Source organism: Physeter macrocephalus, chromosome 10 (assembly GCF_002837175.3).
Source record: "Physeter macrocephalus isolate SW-GA chromosome 10, ASM283717v5, whole genome shotgun sequence".
NCBI lineage: Eukaryota > Metazoa > Chordata > Mammalia > Artiodactyla > Physeteridae > Physeter > Physeter macrocephalus.
In genome coordinates this window covers 33,889,605-33,903,056 of record NC_041223.1, presented here as the reverse complement: position 1 = coordinate 33,903,056, position 13,452 = coordinate 33,889,605, and the positions used below count along the sequence as shown (strand labels likewise).

At 35.1% G+C, this 13,452-nt stretch overlaps 1 protein-coding gene across 1 annotated transcript in view; it reads left to right on the top strand.

Moving 5' to 3' along the window:
* LAMA2 (laminin subunit alpha 2) overlaps window positions 1–13,452 on the top strand; it is a 621,727-nt gene that overhangs the window by 352,905 nt on the left and 255,370 nt on the right. The window lies entirely within an intron of this gene.

Here is a 13,452-nt window from a genome sequence, read left to right as displayed (position 1 = left end):
GAAATAACAGAGATGTTGAAAGCTTTAGAAATAGTATATAAAATAAAGTATGTACTACAAAATTCAATGCAATATGCTAAAGTTCAAAGACTGCATAAATGTTCCCCCCCCCCTGCAAAAAAGTATACAATTGCTATGCTGATGTGAAAGTGCATAAAGAAAATAAGTGTCCAAAGCTGCATAAATATTTGCACCCCTGTGAGAGTGTGAGAAAATGTGTGTTTCATGTTGTGATTGATGGGGCTGCTTTTACGCGCCTTTTTGAACTCTTAGCAGAATGGAATGTCCTAAGGGTCTGTCTGCCTTTGTATGGCAGAAACTCTGTTTTCTTAGAAAATAGTAAGGAACACTATTTGTACTCCCTTTGTTATAAAAGCGTACCTACAGTTTATGGGAATTGGGGGACTTAGTAGAAAAGTCACAGATTTTCTCCTATATCTTACAAGAAATACTAAGCTTTATCTTAAAATTTTGACTATTGTTTTTCCCTGACTTCTGGGTTTTTGTTTTTTGTTTTTGTTTTGAGTTAAGGAGTCCATAGTCTGACGTACTTTTAATATATGAGTGATGAAATTTGTAGATTCAGGTAGGGATATTTTAGTGTAATGATTTATCTACTTAAAATGAAAAGAAATGAGGGCAAGGCATATCTAAAATACTGCGTAATATATTTACTTGAATGCAATCATTTCTGCATATTAGAATTTCACTATTGAAGCAAGAAGTCTGATGTATCAGATTTCTATTGTCATTTAGTCATAGAATTTTAGAACTAAAGGTATCAAATAATAAAAATGTACATATATGTAGTCTCCAAAATATACTAATATTACTTCTTAGAAGTCTCAAAATAATACAGTAAAATAGCAGGAAAATCATTGAAATTTTCACAATAAAGATGATGATTTTAAAGCTCTTTTCAGATAAATATGTCATGTAAGTATGACAGATGTCATACTTCTGTGGAAATACTCATGAGCTGAGACATCATGTCAGCTCTTTTCACTTCCATATTCAGAGTCTGGTTTTGGTTTTGTTCTTCAGAAACAAATATTTTTAAAATTACATATCTGGTTTGAGCAGGGCTAGCTAACACTGAAGTCTCCTGACTCCCTTTTCTTTGTATTTCCTCAGTATCACTATTCCAGAAACCCCTCTAAATATATTGGCAAAGCATTCTTTACAAAATACACTTTCTCCCTGGTTACCAGGGCCATTTTGCAGGTGCTTAAATCACAAATATTTAACCCTACTCAGATATCCCAGCTAGTGATGCTGATTCTATTAGTTATTTCATCTGATAAATTAAGAATAAACAACATCAAAATAGTAACTGCCATGTATTTTGGGGTTAACTCTTATTTTCCCTATTTCTACATTACTTTTTATGTATATATCTATTATATATGCATATATATAATTTTTCTCATTTTATGTAAATGGTAGTATGACATACATATTATAAAAGCACATTATAGTTTTTATTTAATGTGATGAAAATAATTCCATATTAAGGGATAAAGATTTTTCTCCTCCATGTATAGAACTAGATATATATATATATATATATATATATATACTTATATAACTTTTGGTTAATTTTATTTTGTTGAATAGATGCACCCAAATTCATTCAGCAGTCATAAAAGAGGTTAAACTTTGACTCTAGTGCTAGGTCGTGAGGTTCAAGTCCTGGTTTCACCACCTACCAACTTTATAACCTTGAGCAAGTTACGTAATCACTCAATGCTTCAGTTTTCTCATCTTTAAAATAAATGTAGGGCTTCCCTGGTGACGCAGTGGTTGAGAGTCCGCCTGCCAATGCAGGGGACACTGGTTCGTGCCCCGGTCCGGGAAGATCCCACATGCTGCGGAGCGGCTGGGCCCGTGAGCCATGGCCGCTGAGCCTGCACGTCCGGAGCCTGTGCTCCGCAACGGGAGAGGCCACAACAGTGAGAGGCCCGCGTACCGCAAAAAACAAACAAACAAACAAATAAATAAATAAATGTAACAATGATAACAATTTGCCTATCTCATAAGGCTGTATGAATATTATTTTGAGGGTCAAATGAGTTAATATATGTACAGCCACATTGCAGAATATTTGCTATCTCCATTATTATCATTAATATGTCTAATAATGATCACTGTTGATGGACATGGGTCTATTTTCAATGCTTTTATAGTACAAACATTGTTGCAATGAATAATCACGTGCTTAGCTATATCTTACATGTGAAAGTATAACTGTTGGATAAATTTCCAGAAGTAAAATTGCCATATCAAAGTGTATATGCATTTGTACTTTAGATATTACCAAATCGATCCCATAGATTTTATACGTACACCACCAATGCATGAAAGTGCTTGTTTCCCTAAGCCCTTCACCAATAGAATATGTTATCAAACTTTTGGATCTTTACCAATTCAATGAGTGAGCAATGGTATTTTAGCGAAGTTTTACTTTGTTTTCTTCTCATTATTAATGAAGATAATATATTTTCATGTTTAAGAAGCAACAGTATTTTCTTTTCTACACGAACACTTAGACTCAAATTAACAAACTTATTTTAAGCTTGCGCAATTCCCAGAATAATTATAAGAGAAAATGAGACTATGTTTGAATAAATTCAATATGCCTGGTATAGAACATGAAGAATAGGTTTTACATAGTTTCTCTCATGAATTATTTTACAAAGACCCTTCAAGGTAGGTATTTTCATTCTCTTTTAGGCATAACACTATGTATACTATAGAATTAAATTAATTTGTCTAAAGTCATACAGTAAATGTAATGGAGAGTGGGTCAGTCCTATTCTGGAGCACAGGATCTTTGCATTATAGATATCATGCACACTGAGTGTGTGTGTGTGTATGAGAGAGAGAGAGAGGGAGAGAGAGAGAGGGAGGGAGAGAGGGAGAAGGAGGGAGAGATACAGAGTCTTGAATTTAAAAAGGTAAACATAAATCAAGGCTGCATCTCGATATCACTAAAGTAAAAGTGTGACCTTGAACAATTTAACCTTTTGGAACCTTAATTTCCCCCTGTATATGATATGATATAATAATAATAATACTTATAAGATTTTTCAAGAGTAAATAAAATGATGCCAAATGTGCTATTGAAATTCTAAAGTTTTATATAAATGTTTGCTTGATTATATAAGGCTCAGTAATTGAGTCCCTTAATTTTTGAGACCTACCATAATTTTATGTTATGCATATATTGCTTAAAAATGTGACAAATGTTTGTTTTCAAACTTAAAAATACCCAGATCATACTGATTTGTTGCAATGATGTGGTAATCAGAGAATCTTGCTCTGGATGGTTACAAACTTTTGGAGATTGTTTTACATAATAGCAACAAGAACAATGATAGCAGCTAACCTTTATTCGACACTTGTAAAGTGTCAAGCACCATTCTAGATTATTCAATTGAATTCTCACAACAACCCTATAAAGCATTTACTGTTGTATCGTATCCATGTTTCGGATGAAGATTTGAGACAAAGAGAGATTAAGTAATTTACTCTAGTCATAAGCAATTAATAAGTGGCAGAGCTGACTATTTCTTCCCCAGAAGTCTAGCTCCAGAACATGTTCTTTTTCCGACTATGCCATTCTGTCTTTGTGTATACAAGTAGTTTTCTCTTAATAAAATGTGTTGCTCTTTCCTATAAATTCTTTATCTCCAAAATCACAGAGCAGAAAGCAGATGTATATAAAACTGATACTATCCTGGGGCTCTACAATAGAAATTGCAGAGGGTTACCCTGATATTTAGTCACCAACTATAATAAAGTAGCTGTAAAACTTAGCATGGTGGAATTTCAAGTTGCCCAGTGATTTCAGATCTAGTCCAACCTTTCAGCTGATATAGGCATTCCTCCTCCATCATCCTGGACAGATGAAGCTCTATTCATATATCTTCAGGGATATGGCTACCCTACAAGGTAGTTCATTCCATTTTCAACAGTTCTAGATATTAGAAGTTAATTTTTCCACATGACCAAACAATACTCCTTCTCCCCACTTCCTTATATAGGCTCAATTTCTGTGCTACAAACAGAGCACATTTTTTTCCTATTATACATGCTAGAGTCTCAAACATTCGAGAAAACAATCATGTTTTCCCTAAGTTTTTTCTTTTTTAAGATTAAAGATTCCCATTACCTTTCTAAACCTTTTGCTCAGCTTTTAGAGCCATCAACATCCTGGTCATTCCTCTTTGAACTCTAATTTGTCAACAACTCTCTTAAACGGTAATATCAAGAATGTGCTCCTACTAGCTGTGATTGCAGTTGGATTATTGCTTCCTTTAATCTGTATGCTAGGTATCTTCTTAATACAGAGAGCACATTGTTTGCCAATGTATCGAACGTATTGAAAATGTGCATATGACTTATAAAATATGTATTAGTGGGTGCTGGAAATTGCGCTATTATCCTAGCATATAGAAGCTGGTGAAAAGTAATGGCATATAGTTGCTTCATGTGTGTAAATGTCTAAATGACTTAAATATTGATTTTTTTTCCTTCAACTTCAGATCAAACTTCCCAGTGCTAAAGGTTCCTTATTTTAAAACAAATGCATTTATAGTTTGCCAGTCAGCAGTACAGTAAGTTCCTGTGGTAAGCTCAAATCACCAAAAAGCTCAAATAGACATGTCTGGTTTGTTTTTAGGACTGGTGAAGATAATAGAGAGACCAATAAAGACCTACTTTAATAACAGCTGCAAGTTATCTCATGGAGTAGTACAAATTTTCCAAGTTTTTTTAATGCCTTCTCCATCTATTCAATATCGTATATTGAAATGATATATGGTGTTGAATTTGATTAAAATTCGGCAGATATTTATGTACCATCTACTATCTGTGAGATGCTTATTCACAGTACCAGAGGGAAACATTAAAACATGAATAAGATCTGAATCCTGCCATCACTGTGACTCTTCCAGAAACCCTAAGATTTTAAAGTGCATTTAGGATAGTGAAATAAATATTATTATGATTAGATTTTTTGTGTGAAGTGTGTATATATTTAATTTTGAAAATATATTAAAACAGTATAACTTACAATATTTTTTACTTATATACTATATGCTAGGTACCAGGTGAGGAATTTACCTTGTATTTTCTCATTTCATACTCAGACCAAAATTCTGAGGTAGGTGTAATTCAGCTCATTTTAGTGAAAATTAACTGAGACTGAAGGCATAAATAACTTTCCCAAGGGCCATACAGCAATTTAAAGGCAGAACCAGGATCCGAAATTAGGTCCGGAAAATCTCCAGGAATGGGTTTGATCTTTGGTGTGATTTATATCTGACCCCTATATTACTAGACATCAGATAACTAACACAGCCCTTTATCTGTTCATTCTGGAAGAAGATACTTAAATGTATTTTATTAGCCTGTTGATTCTCCTCTAGGGTGTGACTTAGTTTCCATTGCACATTTGGGAATGTTTTCTTCTAAAATTCATAATCAGCTTCTATTGCTGTAATAAAGAATCACCTGCAGAGTTCACAAATGAGGAAAGAAAGAAAAGAGAATAGTGGTAGATCAATTTAGCATCAAATCAGAATAGTATTCCAAGATGTGTTCTGGCTTCTGCTTTTGAGGGAGATAAGTTGACTGCTATTTCAAAATAACCTCTATTTAAATAATGTAACCTAAAATTAATTGAACTTATTTAAACATACAGCAGTTCCAACCATATTTAGTGTTGCTAAAGATTAAACTGTTAGAATTGCCTATGGGCAAGAGGAAAGCTCTGTTTATTACACTCTTGTTGCTACTTTTGCAATGTGAGGGGAAAAGGCTATATAATGGCCATATACTATCCAAAGTAATGAATATACTTATAAGACAAAATACTTAAGCAGTAAGAGAAAGGTTAACTAAAATTCTCATTCACATAGAAAAGAGCAATGCTGATAACTCTTTTTTACAGTGTTTTCATAAATTTTCCACAAGGATTGTATATTTTGTTTTCATTCGTCATTTATGTGAAAATAGTAAGTCTGTTTCTATTTAACTTACTGGAACTTGGATTAAAATGGGTCCTGTTATTTTAATCAGATCAATGTTGTATATCTTGAGGATATAGTTTTCTGTTTTCTTGGCAGAGAACTTAAAGAAAAAAATTAAGCCCTAGTCAATACGAAACATATGTATATTTAAAAGTATAATTTATGGTTTATTTGATTAGATCAATGTTTAATAATATACTACATGTATTTTTTGTACTGAATATTTACTCATAAATTAATCCAACCCAAAGAAAGAGTACTAATGGAAGCTTCCATCCAAACATAGAAAGTAAACAGAAGACAAACAGCTGTTGCAAAAATCCTATTTTTGAGTCTGGGCTTGATAACAAAAAAACAGTTTGGAGAATTTGGCTGCTACCATTTACTTGCATCTGTTGAGACTGTACTATTTCAACTCAATATTTGATCAGTGCATGTCACAAGGTAGCAAGCAGTTCTCTAAGTCAGAGAACTTAGAGAAAACACTAAATACTAATTTATGTATGGGATGTACTTCTAAGTGCTTCATCTTCTATGTAAAGTTTAGCAAATCTATTCATGAGATGTTTATATTTTTAAGTGCCCCCAGAAGGATCGAGGCATTTGTAGAAAATACATGAAATAGAAAAACATTAACCCGTTCATTGTAATTTTTAAAAATTTGATCTGTCTACCTTTGGACTTCTTGTTATATGAGAACCACTAATTGTCTGGTTTTCACTTGCAACCAGAAACATTCTTACCTGATCAAACCTTTATAATTCCATTTGCTTTGAATCATAACTGAGTATAGGGAAAGTATAATTGGGCCTCACTTGGTTACACAGGAGACAGAAAGCTTATGCTGGAGATAGGTTGGCATTACTCAAGTGAATAAACAACTAATTTTACAAAAATTCATATGGGAATCTCATATTGACTTCTTCATTCCTCTAGCTTATCTCTCACAATTACTTTGTTTTCCCTTTGCCTACCAAGACGCTGTAATGAACATCTCTTGGCATTATTAATAAGAAACATTGTATATGAATACTAGCTAGGAGGTAGGTTGTGAGAATTTGGAAAAAGATGGTGAAATTTGGGAAGAGTAAATATGCGTGAGTAGTTCCGTAAGCAGTTGGAGGACTGGGCTGCAAGGACACTGACTGATCAGTTAGTGAGTGTTACACTGAGGGAGTATCCCTGGTGGGCTGCCACAAAACTGTCCTTGGCCCTGATGCATTCACGATTTTAATCACTGCTTTGGATACATATGAACTTTAGATGATACAAAGTACAGAGGGATGCAAAATTATCTTATCGGGTTGGAAGTGGCCAAGTCTAAAAGTAAAAAAAAAAAAAATCAGAACAAAGAGGAGAGAAGGAGATGGTGGGAGTGGGGGTAGGGTTTGAGGGAGATGTGTAAAAGGAAGGAAAGAAGGCAGAAAAAGCAAGCAGAGAGGAAGAAAAGAAAGGGAGTAAGGCAGGCAGAAAGTAAAATTCCTCGAGTTTTTTCTTTGTATCTCCTGGACTGCATAAAGTAGCCTCTTGCCTTCCAAAGCAACATTTCTAGAATGTATTGTCCCCATTTGACACCCACAACTACTAGTCCATTTTCTGTGCGTTAAAGATGATGTAACTTTAAGATCTCCCATGTAAATTCTGCCTGTTCTCTAATTCAACATCCCCTTGCATCGGTTCTATTCTAATTATCAAGTTTTGAAAGGAGAGAAACATGCACTTATCTCAATGTTATAAATGTACAGAAGAGCATAACAAAACCTGTAGTGGAATACTTTTTCTGTTTTGGAAGAGAGCTTCATGAATAGATGCATTAATAAACACTTAAATGGGAGGATACCTTTTCAGAGTTTAATACTCTGGGGCTTTGGAATCTAGAAAAATGAATCGCCTGCCCTCTTTGTGATACTAAATTGAAACTGACAGCTCTATTTCACGTATCCTGCTCACTATTACAAAGCCTTTTCCTCATTTGATTTTAGTATATCCCTTCTGAAATATTTGCTCTGGTAAGAAAAGCAAATATAGGTTTCACACCCCATTTTGTGGAGTAAGAGTGATGATGTTCTGACATCAGAGGACCAAATATTCCAGGCTTATTTTTCTGAGAAAAATTTCCTTGCAGATATATTGTCCTCCATAGATCATCCACCCTTCATCCCTCAATCCATACTTCTTAAATTGGGGGGAAAAAAAGAGAGGCTAGAACACACAAAACCTAATACTAAATGCTTTTGTAAAACTTAGTTTTATGAATTAACTTTAGCCTTTTCCACTCATGAGGAGAAACTTTCCTGCCTCATTAGATCTTTAATGCAATGTGCTGCATGCACACTACATTATTAAGTGTGATATTAGGTTATATATTGCATAGTAACTATAATGTTACTTGCAATCAAGCTGTTCCTTTCCCCTGAAGGTAGAATTAAAACAGATATTCATGGGAAATAGCTACTCGCATTGCTCTTTTCTTAATGGGGTGAATTTGAAGATCAGGAGAGTGAAGGGCTTCGCACTGAACCATCTCCGGGAAGGGATGGGTGCTGCTCCTTTGTCTTGCAGTGCCTTTGCAATTTGATATCTGAATCTCCCCAAAAAGAATTTTGCTTAATAGATAAGGGGAAAGATAAAAGGCTAGGTCTTTGGGGACTCTTATGGAATGAAATATTTTCATTAAATTCTCGTTCTTTTTGTAATGAAAAGGAATATAATTTTCATCTCTGATAGATATAGTCTAATCCATCCAGTAAATATAAGAAAGGCCCTAAAGCAAACTGGAATTGCACTTATTTCTACCTGTGGAAAAGCATATTTCAGTTGAGTTCTTAAATAGCAGGAGAAAATGAAATGTTCTTTTGGCTGTACATGCAGTGCTCTGTAAAACTAGAGAAATCAATGTTGTCCCCAAAAAGGACTAGTATGAAAACCTCAAATAGAAAATTAATAGAGTCTACAAAGTCCAAGATTGTGGAAAGTTAAAGTTATGCTCAGTACACATAACTTACCAATGTCATGTGATGTATGGTTAGAATTCTTTAATGTTATTGGATGAGTTGGTTTATACAGAGCTCTACCTGTTCTTCTGTCCTTTAGCTCTTTTACTAGTTGTGGTTGCCACTGACTTCTCAGTAGACTTTAAGAATATCACTGAAAGAACTTTTTTCCCTCAGTCTTCTGTCCAGCGGGACATCAACCAGGCAAAGAAAGAAAAGCAGCATTTGAATGGTCAGAGAGCTGTAGGAATGAGAATTTCAGCAGGAAAATTACTTTAAGCACATATAAGTAGCCGAATGGATAGATACAGAGGCTGGATTGGGAGTTCTGAAACTTTTTCAATTTGTGGTATTCTTAGTGTCTCCATGTTTTTCTCACAATGCCTTCTAGATCAGCTGAAATATGCTGCAGTAGTTAGGGCTAAACAACCTAATAAATATTTGTAATTTAACAACTTAGCAGTCATTAAAAAATAATGCACATAAATTTAGACAATATAATAATTTCTTTTCTTCATAAATTACCACAATTACTTACTAATGGGATCTTTCTTGCTGAGTAATATTCAAGTTCTCAAAACCGAGAATCAGACCAGACATTGCTGCCTTTATTTTCTGTTTCACATTGATTTTTGTACAATGCTTGTTTTTGTTTTTGTTTTCGTTTTTGTTTATCACAGCATCCACTGAAAACCTTGCTTAACAAAGATATGACGTGGCTGAAAATGCAAGTAAAAACATAGCTCAAAATTTTGAGAACATCCTCTAGAGGAATTTAGCATTATCTGTTAAAATTGTGAACTACCTAGAGCTAGTTGTTTGTGTGGTGTCCAACCATTATATAGTATTGCTGTGTTTCCTTCAAACATTTACAACATCCCACAGTGCCTTTGTGAGTTTACTCAAGTGCCCTGTGATATCTCTGCACAGATTTTGTGAACAGGGGGTAGATAGATTCTACAGAGTATTGAAACTGCACAGAAACTTAAATGATATCATAGATCCCAGGGCCACTAGAGGTTCTTCATTAGGCAAGTGCAACAACAGAAGTAATTGTTGATAACACTTTCCCCAAAAAAGAAGACTGAAGTCAGGGAATTGAATTCAAATGCTTGATGAGGACCTAGTGAGTGTGATGTAGCAATGGAAACAGAAAGTTAGATGTGAAGCATTTCAAGGAATAGGATTGAGGCACTAATCTGGTACAGAAAATAAAGTGAAAACAATATTATGTTGTACCTATGATTTCCAAATTACAGTAGAGAAACAAAGCAATTGGCTTGACCCATGCTTCATGGAAGTTAAGAAAATAGTTGTTTCCTGGGAAGACCCAGATAATAAGATTAACTTTAGGTATGTTGAGTGTGTGATACATTACTGAACAATCATTCGGTACAGAACTGTTACAGGCTGAATTGTTCCCCAGAATTGTATGTTGAAGTCCTAACTCCCAAAACCTCAAAATGTGACTGTATTTGGAGAAAGGATCTTTTATTCCAATTAATTAATTAAGTTAAAATGGGGTTCTTAGTGTGGTCCCTAATCCGCTATGACTGTTGTCCTTATAAGAAGAAGAAATTAGGACAGAGGCAAACACAGAAGGAAGACCATGGAAGGACACAGGAAAAAGATGACCATCTATAATACAAGCCAAGGTGAGAGGCCTAAGAAAAACCAACCCTGCTGACATCTTGATCTCAGATTTCTGTTGTTTACCCAGTCACTGGTCCTTTGTTATGACACCAGGAACAAATTAATACAGGGACATGGGACAGGATAGAAGATACGGATTGAGAAACCAGGTGTGAACATAGTTCAATCCATGAGAGAGGAATGGAAAGTCAATAAGAAAGGATAACCAAAAGAGAGGAAGAGTCTTGGAGACATCCGTACACTGAGTATAGAATAAAAGAAAAATATATCTATCACAGAGACAGAGGTATGACCTCTGTCGTACTCCAGGGGAAGAAGTATCAGAAAAGTTTAATGTAGTAGAAGACCAAGGAGTCAAGAATCTTAAGAATTATCACATGACACATAGAACTGGACAAAAGCCCATGAGTGGTTGCTAGATAAAGCTGATAAATGACCTTTCAAGAAACACTTTTAGTGAAGTACTAAGGGTGGAAAGCAGGCTGCAGCTTAAGAAAATATAAAAAGGGTGGATGGGTAGAAATAAAGAAAATGAGTGTAATTCCGCATATCTTAGAGTTTGACAGCAAAACTAACAAAAATAACCAGAGATAACAGCTAGAGGAGACAACAAAGTTAATTGATGACTTGCAGCCCTGTGCATATCTGGTTTGATGGAGAAAGTGAAGATTGGGATACTGAAGGAATTATAGGAGAGTGGAGAAGCAAGCATGTGGGGGAGCCAGGTAAAAATGGCATTTGGAATATGGAGCAGCACATTGATGGAGAAGAGACAGAATTCTTCATCCAAGCCATATATGAAAGGACAACTTATATTCTGAGTATTCGCAAAGCTTTTTCCCCCAAAAAACAATATTCCTCAGAAAAGAAGGTGTTATCTTATAATTGAATCATTACAAAGACCCTACAATGGTATGTACTCTTTGGGGAAGACACATTAGCTGGAAACACCACCAGGAAGTTCTTGGTCTTATTGCTTATGAAGAGATTACTTTATGGAGTTGAAGGAAAAATAGAGGCAAAGGAGTTTAACAGAGAATAAGGAATTATTCCTAGGAGGCACAATCTCTAAATTGAAGGATGATATCTTAAACAGTCTTTTAAAAAATTACCTGGGCTTCCCTGGTGGCGCAGTGGTTGAGAGTCCGCCTGCTGATGCAGGGGACACGAGTTCGTGCCCCGGTCCGGGAAGATCCCACATGCCGCGGAGCAGCTGGGCCCGTGAGCCATGGCCGCTGGGCCTGCGCGTCCGGAGCCTGTGCTCCGCAACCGGAGAGGCCACAACAGTGAGAGGCCCACGTACCGAAAAAAAAAAAAAAAAAAAAAAAAAATTACCTGAGTACTTGACTAAGTTGTTATATAGAGGTGATCATAAATACACACCTTAGGGTGAATGAAGTAGACAATGATTTTACTATTATAGGAATGAACACTTGTGGTTTGGGGAAAAAACATCTGGTAACAGTATCATGCATCTATTTAAAATTTCCTGCTTTTCACAACTTAGGTGGAAGCAAAATAGATTCACTCATGAAAATTGTTAGATGATTCAAAAACTGGTTCTAATGTTGCCAAAGCATGGCTATCAAATATGCATGAAAGAGTTTGGAAAAAAGTTGTTTTATGAAATGTGAATGAGAAACCAATTTTTCATTATTTTTATTACTACTATTATTATAAGCCCTCAGGAAAATAGGTTGAATTAATTCTATTCCTTAGTTCATGTTTTATATTATCATTGACCCGCAAAAGGCCCCTCTCTTTTTCTATGTAGTTATTTGTTCTTTTTTCCCCGTTTCTACCCTCATTACTCTCCCATATTATATTATCTCATATACTATATGACTTGATTATAAGCAGGTATGGAAAAATACATTGACAAATCAAATATTGTAACAGATCAAACATTTTTGTATTTCATCTTAAGTCTTAACATCTGGGATACTCAAATTACACACACTTTGGCCCTTTTTATTGGCAAAGTGGGAATTACCTTTAATTCTAAGTTTCCCAAATTGATTTAAGAAATTAAGAATTAATGTACATTGGTCTTTTTTTTTTAGAGAAGCATATTCCAGAAGAATAATAACATGTAATCCAAATTTTAAATAATCAAAATACATTCGGAAGCTCAAAAGTTTGCGACATTATAGATCTATGTCCCAAAGTCCTTCCCAAACTCAATCCCTACCTCCTACTAAATATTTTTATTAATTTAGGAAATTCTGAATAGTTAAGTCCTCTTTGAAATATATAAAACATTCTTTCTGCTGCCTTTCTAGACTCCTGTCATTGAGAAAATGTCTGGCTGATTTTGAACAAGCATGCTATGTGAAATTTTGGAAGCTTATCTTAATAGAACCAAAAACCTTTTACATAGATTCACCCCCTCATTGCTCACAATAATGCCAAGGGCTATAGTCCAGAGACATATTTATTATTTTATATATGAAAAGACATTAGAATAGGGCTGTTTCTCAGTGGAGCAGGGGAATAAAAGTTTTCTGAATTTCAGTTCCTTATAGAGTTCCCTGTAATGAGCTCTTAGAAGACACTAAAGAGCAATTTAAAAACCCTGTTTAATCAGCCATGGCGAGCTATGTTCCATTCCCTATGGAACAACTCTGAGAGGAATCCGGGTACCTCCTCCTCAATCCAGAGCATCATAGGGAATTGCTTTGTGGTCAGGGTCTGCTGTGCGAGGCCACAAAGAGCCTAGGGTTGCGAAGCTGGGTCTGTTTGTCAGCATGGAGGAAACTGCAGAATACAAA